The sequence below is a fragment of the Aegilops tauschii genome, chromosome 2 (assembly GCF_002575655.3).
Source record: "Aegilops tauschii subsp. strangulata cultivar AL8/78 chromosome 2, Aet v6.0, whole genome shotgun sequence".
In the NCBI taxonomy this organism is placed as follows: Eukaryota; Viridiplantae; Streptophyta; class Magnoliopsida; order Poales; family Poaceae; genus Aegilops; species Aegilops tauschii.
In genome coordinates this window covers 542,329,347-542,336,235 of record NC_053036.3, presented here as the reverse complement: position 1 = coordinate 542,336,235, position 6,889 = coordinate 542,329,347, and the positions used below count along the sequence as shown (strand labels likewise).

Sequence of the window (6,889 nt, the reverse complement as noted above, 5' to 3'; positions counted from 1 at the left end):
TCGATGGTGATCTTTTGGGAAGAAGAAGTGTGTGGGTGCAGGAATAAGTGGAGGGGGCCACCGTGGGCCCACGAGGCAGGGGGCGCGCCCAGGGGGGTGGGCGCGCCCTGTACCCTCGTGGCCAGGTGCCAGCTCCCCCTGATGTGTTCTCAGTGTCAAATATTCCAGAAAAAATCATATTTCAATTTCAGGGCATTCCGAGAACTTTTATTTCTGCACAAAAATAACACCATGGCAATTCTGTTGAAAACAGCGTCAGTCCGGATTAGTTCCATTCAAATCATGCAAGTTAGAGTCCAAAACAAGGGCAAAAGTGTTTGGAAAAGTAGATACGACGGAGACGTATCAGTGTTGTTTACGTAGTGTTGCTTGGTTCTGCTACTGGTTCGATAACCTTGGTCTCATCACTGAGGGAAATACCTACCGTCGATGTGATGCATCATCCCTTCCACTTTGGGGAAATACCGACGTAGTTCTAGCAGACATCAAAAAGAAATTTCTGGCGCCATTGCTGGAGAGGATCATCAACATCTAGCAGGTTCCTAATCACAAATCTCATCTCCTTGCAATTTACATTATTCGCCATTTGCCTCTCGTTTTCCTCTCCCCCACTTCACAAACATTTGCCGTTTTATTCGCCCTCTTTTTCATTCCCCTTTTTCTCGTCAGATCTCATGTTTGCTTGTGTTGCCATGTGCCTTCTATTTGCTTGCATCTTCGCTTGCTAAACATCTATTGTTATGGATCCTCATCCACATGCTAATCTTTTCAAAAGATCCAATTATGATGAACTAATTGCTAGTGAATTGAGTTCACTAGATTATCTTTATGAAGTTTTGCTTTAAATTCATGAATTTGAAAATTGTGATGAAGTGTTAAACGAAGGAATTTATAAAGTGATTCATGATAGCTCCTTGAATGAAAAGCATGATTGCAATGATGTTATTGTAAATTCTATTATTATCAATTGTGCTAATAATATGCAAAACCCCAAGCTTGGGGATGCTTGTTTTGCTATGGCCACTACTTGTTGCAATGATCATGATGGGGGTGATGATTCTTATGATCTTGAACAATTATTTATACCTCATGATAAATATGCTTACGATAATATTAAATGTGGGTTTGGAAGAGTGTCAACTTTAGTAAAAATAATGATCCCACTACTTTGGATAATGATCAATCTTATGAAATTTTTGATGTGGGCTTGGAGAGGTCATGACTTTATTTGATGATAATCCCACTATTTTGGAAGAGTGTCAACTTTGCATGCATGTGGATCATGAAGAGAATATTTTATTTGATAGTTATATTGTTGAATTTGATTATGATCATACATGTAATTATTATGAGAGAGGAAAATATGGTTGTAGAAATTTTCATGTTACTAAAACACCTCTCGTTATGTTGAGATCGTCAATGTTTTATTCCTCTTCTTCGCATATGTTAGATGTTTCTTGTCTTGATAATTTTTTTGCTTATAAAATTCCTATACATAAGAAGTATGTTAGACTTAAATGTGTTTGTCGTATGTTTCATGATGCTTGTGTTTCAATTCTTATCTTTCGTGTGAGTATCGTTGAAATCTTAAGCCTATCTTAATGGCTATAAAGAAAGAGCTTGTTGGGAGGCAACCCAATGAATAAAATTTATTTTTGTATTTTTCTTTCTGTTCTTGAGTGTTTTCACAATTATGCTACTGCTATGATTGTGTTTTTTGTATTTTAATTAGTGTTTGTGCCAAGCAAAGCCTTTGGGATCAGGTTGGGTGATAGTTAATTTGATCTTGCTGAAAAACAAAAACTTTTGCGCTCACGGAAATAATTCTCATTTTTAACAGAAGCGTGATAAAATACCAATTCTTTTTGCAGGCGATTAATATAAAAATAGCTCACGTGGTCCTAATTTTTTAGAATTTTTGGAGTTACAGAAGTATTCGAAATATCCAGATTGCTACAGACTGTTCTGATTTTGACAGATTCTGTTTTCTTTGCGTGGTGTGCTTGTTTTGATGATTCTGTGGTTTTCTTTGAAGAGTTTTTGCCATAGAAAAGTTGGAATTCATCAGATATAATGCAAGAATAAAATATGAATGGATTTGCGACAGCACTTATAGTAGTGATTTGCTTTCTTATACTAACGGATCTCACGAAGGTTTTGTTGAGTTTTGTGTGATTGAAGTTTTCAAGTTTTGGGTGATATTACGATGGATGAAGGAATAAGGAGTAAGAAGAGACTAAGCTTGGGGATGCCCATGTCATCCCAAGCTATTATCCAAAGATAAGCAAGCAACTAAGCTTGGAGATGCCCGAGAGTGGCGTCCCCTCTTTCTTCTAACGACCATCGGTATTTTACTCGAAGCTATATTTTTATTCGTCACATACTATGAGTTTTGCTTGGAGCGTCTTGTATGATATGAGTCTTTGCTTGATTTGATTTTTGTTTTAAGTCTTAAATACTTGCTGGACACACCTATCTGAGAGAGCCAAAATTATGCCATGACTTGTTAGAATTGCTCTCTATGCTGCACTTAAATCTTTATGAACTATGGAATTGCTCTAGTGCTTCACTTATATCTTTTTGAGCACGGTGTGCTTTCGTATTTTTGAAGAAATGCTCTCTTGCTTCACTTAGATTTATTTGAGAGCTAGTAAAATTTTCAAGAAATTATCTCTTGCTTCACTTAAATTAATTTGAGAGAAAGAAATATTATGCTCATGATCTTTACTTATATTTGTTTGAGCTTATCAAAAGCAACACATGAAAATTAGTTCCAAAGTGATAGATACACTACTAGGAAAAAGGCTACTAGTTGCGTTGGAAAACTGGCTAGTAATAGCACGGGTTCCCACGCTACTACTATCGCGCTACAGCTAAAAGTTAGTAGTAGCGCGGGTAAGCCCACACTACTACTAAAATACTAGTAGTGCTTCTATTGTAACACATGCTACTACTATCTGGGATACTAGTAGCGCTCCTATAGTAACACACACTACTAGTATCTAGGATACTAGTAGCGCATGGTTTTTCCCCACGCTACTACTAACTAATTACGAATTAAAAAAATTAAAATCCCCAAATTCCATTTTATGCATTACACATCATTACAAATCCAAGATTTATAGTAAACCAGGAGCATTAGAGCATATCCAGACACCTACAGTTCTTGCCAAGTCACTTATTCCCAGCTAGTGCAAACACGGTTACAAGCAAACCAAAATGCATAGAAAGACCAATTTGTCGCATCCTATCTCTCCAAATGATCTGCTCCCGCTGCATCCTTGCAAGCGTCTTCACGATAAGCAAATCTGCAGGAAAAAAGTCAACTTAGCATCTAGACTTTATCCATTGCCCTGGACATGTTCAAGAAGCACTAAATTTAGAACATTTCTACTGTAAATACATGAGGCATCGGGACAGAAAACAAAAGATAAGCAATATCATATGAGCAGAATAAAAAGGAGTTTGGACAATAGCATGGTTAACAATAAAACTAGAAGCAACATGCATGCTTTGCCGCACCGACTCACGAGTCCAGCATAAATTTTGCACGCTGCCCCAAGATGTATTGCAAAGAGCCTCCATATAAGAAATTACAATTTGGCTAATTTGGATATAGAAACAATGCATACATCCCCTTCTTGGTACAGTAAACACATTGTTTCATCTAAGACGAAAACCATTTAGTTTAGATAAAAGGATAACTTTCAGAAAAAGAATTAACCCTTAAAACCTCTTAACAAAAAAATACATTGTCACTATATAGTAACTTGGAAAATTTCAAATTTTCAAACATGTTATCTAAAATGGATATCTACGGCAATGCTATTCAGATGAAAAAGAGGGAAAAAACCAAACGTTAATCAACACAGTAACTTATTTTGCTAAGCTATTGCCTTTAGCACCAAGTGTAAATAGGTAGTTGACGTGTCCTTGTATCGCATGACACCAATCATGTTGGCAATACATCTAGTCTCACAACCTAGTATTTAGAAAAGATAATCTAGTGTCACAACCTAGTTAAATGCAACCCTTCGGCCATATGTTCCATTGGGGATTACGTCTAATGGCTTTGAGCTTGCAACCTAGCAAAAAGTAGGCCAGGATACTGTCCAGTATCAACCTAGCAAAAAGCAACCTAGCATATCAACCTATCCCAACATGCACATGTACATAGATAAAGCCCCGCATAAGCTAGCAAAATGAAGGGAATAGAAGACCGATACATTATCACCAAATTTATCTTACAGCTTATAGATTCAATTGAAGTGAGGTATCTTATTCTTTTTAACAATACAATATCTCAGAACAGTTTCCTAGACATGTTTTAAGACTTCAAAATATAAGTTTGTGTTAGAGAGCGGGTACAGTGCTCACTTATGCATGCAGAGAAGCTTTGTGGTAGCTTTTGGATTTCTCCAATGCCAATCAAATGCAAAATGATGAATTTGCATCATCGGGAAATCCTCTAGCGACGTGTCCTGGTGCTAACGTACGGCGCTGCACTCACTGTTGCAGAATAACGTCTGTAATACTTTAATGCCCAAGAAGCTGCAATAGTTGGCAATTCATTTTGTCACATTTGCCCAAAAAACTCAAATCAAGCATTTTAATCACACTATTAGCTATTGTTAGTTAGTTCTAAATCTCCAATTCTTCGGAGCTTCTACCTGGATAGTGCAAGTGCATTGGGTAAATCACCTTCAAGATGTAGTCCATTTATCACACTCAAAACTCATCCTGTAAATCTGTTTCTATGGAACAAGATCGAAATACTGAACTCTTGTGCATAAGTAAACCATGAGAATTTCTAGTTCTTTTTTACCGAAATGCTGAACCCCCTGTGCAGCAGTGAACCGAGAGGTTTTCTAGTATTTTTTTTACCAAATTTGCCAGAGAGATATTTAACTATGTCTCTGGATTTAATCTTGAACTACCTTATGGTAACAACTTTTAGTCCCGACACAAACCAACTAGTAACGATTCAAGCAAAATCGCTGGAGAATTGGCTCAAAACAATGATTTACCCTTGTGTAGAACAAACCAAGAGAATTTCTGAATCTTTTTTTTGTCGAAATACTGAACCCCTTGTGCAGAAGAAAATCAAGAGAATTTCTGAATCTTTTTTTGGTCGAAATACTGAACCCCTTGTGCAGAAGAAAACCAAGAGAATTTCTAGCTCTTTTTCATAGAATTTCTACTAGTTCCAAAACATTATCCATGTACACCCAATTCCACGGCCACACATTCTGCACTAGATAAACCAAATCTGTCACATCACAGTAGGCATGTAAGCCACGCACAGGCATCGCCCATGGCGACCACAATAAAATCCCTAGTCCCACGCTGCTCTACTTCACCCAAAGCGAACCAGCCGATTTAAGGAATTTTAGTGGCGTGAAACTGAAATTCTAGTGGGCGTATTTTTCTGACTGAGCCTGAAACTGAAATTCTAGTGGGGGGGGGGGGGGGGGGGGGGGGGGGGGGGGCGCTCGGAGAGGGGCGGACGGACCAGTCGGGCTTGTTGCTGACGTCGATGAGCTTCATCTCGTAGGGCACCTCCTTCTCCTCCAGCGTGAGCAGCACCCTCTCAGAGAAGGGACCTGCACACTGGACACGTCGGCCACAAAACCAAAAACACTTAGGTCAGAGGGAGACCGGAGGTAGAAGGATCTGCAGGAGCTTCTTCTTGGATGAAAGGGAACTCACCAGATGAGATGGGCAAAAACTGCACAAACCTAGCCATGGCCGTGGGGTAGGGCTTCGTTCACGAGGAGGGAGGGAGCTTGGCACGGTAGGCAGCTATGGGGTCCTCTGCTCTGCTGCTCGCCGATTGGTTGTGGACGAGCCAGCGGCGGTCCTCTGCTGCTCGCCGCGGCTCGACCACGAACAGGGTGGCGGCGCAACCGGAGAGGAGAGGAGTTGAAGGTGGAGGAGGACCGCAGGCTCCGGCGTGATCTGGCCGTCGGGGTCGTCTAGAGGTGGAGGTGGGGAAGGAGATCGGGATGGGGATTGGGATGGAGGCGCCGCACCAGCGTGGGATCGGGATGGGGATTGTTTTTGCGTGGGATGGGGATACGGGAAGACTTGTGTGATAGTGGTAGCATGGGGTGGAGGATTGCCCACCGGCTGACCCGGTCTACCCAAAGTAGTAGCGCGGGGTGTACATCACGGGCTACTGCTAGTACTTGGTAGTAGCGCGGGTTATACACCCCACGCTACTACTACTTCCTGTCTGAAGAGGTATGGTGGAAACCTCTTAGTAGTAGCGTGGTCTTCTGTACCCGCGCTACTACTATTCCCTACTAGTAGCGTGTTTTTTTGACCTCGCTACTACTAACACTAAGGGCCTTTAGTGCCTGTTCTGTAACCGGCACTAAAGGGTGGGGACTAAAGGTCCCCCCCTTTAGTTTTAGCCCCCACCCTTTAGTGCCGGTTCTGCACAAACTGCCGCTAAAGGGCCACCACGTGGCACGAGCCTGCGCCGGGGGCGGGGAGCCCTTTAGTACAGGTTGGAAACATCAACCGGTATCTAAAAGGTTTGGGGGGTTTTGGGTTCAGGGTTTCTTTTTCCTTTAATTTTGTGTTTTTCATTTAATTCTTTTTCGTTTGCTGGTATTTTACGATACTACATATTGTACACGCTATGCATATATATAAATAGAATTTCTCGTAGAACCGATCATATATATATCATCGAATGTCTCGCACCACCATTCACACATACACATGTACGTATATATATACAATTTGGTATATACAATTTCTCCTACATGGAGGCATTACTGCGGTAGCGGGTAATTAATGGAATTCTCCTGTGGGATCTATGACCTGGTCGAGCAAAAATCCCGCTATTTCCTCTACAATTGCTCTTACGCGATACATTGGT

General features: G+C 40.7%; 1 long non-coding RNA gene across 1 annotated transcript; it reads right to left on the bottom strand.

Moving 5' to 3' along the window:
• Positions 1–3,066: 3,066 nt before the first annotated feature.
• Positions 3,067–6,199, bottom strand: LOC123497143 (uncharacterized). The gene is made up of 3 exons (XR_006670579.2): positions 5,710–6,199; positions 5,513–5,610; positions 3,067–3,308 (listed from the first exon to the last, which is right to left on the bottom strand). It is a non-coding gene; the product is annotated as an uncharacterized lncRNA (long non-coding RNA).
• Positions 6,200–6,889: the final 690 nt, after the last annotated feature.